Below are 1,250 nucleotides of genomic sequence, written 5' to 3' on the forward strand. Positions count from 1 at the left end.
GATCTTTCCGATCGCTTCCAACAATCCGACTGATCCAGCTCCTGACCAGCCGCACTGAGAAATACTAGGGGTCAAGTGTTCTTGGTCTTTCCCGGAGAGTTCTTCAACAGTGACCGCTGGGCTTCCGAACCGCTAAACGACACGGGGGTCGAGAGAAGTTCTCAGCCTCCTTCCGGTTGTTCCCGGACGTACACCGATAGCTTCCTTTCCAGTACCGACTCTAGTCGTGTCCGGCCGGACCAACGGGGGTGGAGAGTGTTCTCCGTCTCCGGTCAGGAGTTCCTGACATCCCACCGACCACGGGGAGTTTTGAACTGCGCGATCCACGCGCCGCACCCGCGCCGCGCCGCGATTGGGTGGCCACCGCATCGTATTCGCATTCGCGTCTCCGCGTTCGCGCGTCAGCTACCTAGGGCGCGCCACCGCACGGGTCCGCTATCCGTGAATCGCGCCACGATTTCGGGACCGCGACCCCGCGCGCCGATTCGCTGCCAGCATTCGCGTTACCGTGCAGCTTGCATTTCCGCGTTGTACATATCGTTTATATTTTATGTCACCGCGTTCGCGTCTCCGTTACGAATCACTGCGATTTCATCCGACAGCGGAGTTAGTTTATATTTCGCGTTGTACATATCGTTTATATTTTATGTCACCGCGTTCGCGTCTCCGTTACGAATCACTGCGATTTCATCCGACAGCGGAGTTAGTTTATATTTCGCGTTGTACATATCGTTTATATTTTATGTCACCGCGTTCGCGTCTCCGTTACGAATCACTGCGATTTCATCCGACAGCGGAGTTAGTTTATATTTCGCGTTGTACATATCGTTTATATTTTATGTCACCGCGTTCGCGTCTCCGTTACGAATCACTGCGATTTCATCCGACAGCGGAGTTAGTTTATATTTCGCGTTGTACATATCGTTTATATTTTATGTCACCGCGTTCGCGTCTCCGTTACGAATCACTGCGATTTCATCCGACAGCGGAGTTAGTTTATATTTCGCGTTGTACATATCGTTTATATTTTATGTCACCGCGTTCGCGTCTCCGTTACGAATTCTTGCGATTGCATCCGACCGCGGATCTTACTTTACCTGTTACGTGGTACATGTTTTCTGTATTCGTGTGTGTGTGTTAGTGAATAAATATATTAGTTAGAGAATTCATCAGCGTACTATATTTTTGTAAGTGCCTTCTTCTCCGATACGAATCTTTCGCGTTTCCGACCGAATAAACCGACGAGCTAC

Source organism: Mycetomoellerius zeteki, unplaced genomic scaffold, assembly GCF_001594055.1.
Source record: "Mycetomoellerius zeteki isolate Tzet28-1 unplaced genomic scaffold, Tzet1.0 scaffold730, whole genome shotgun sequence".
In the NCBI taxonomy this organism is placed as follows: domain Eukaryota; kingdom Metazoa; phylum Arthropoda; class Insecta; order Hymenoptera; family Formicidae; genus Mycetomoellerius; species Mycetomoellerius zeteki.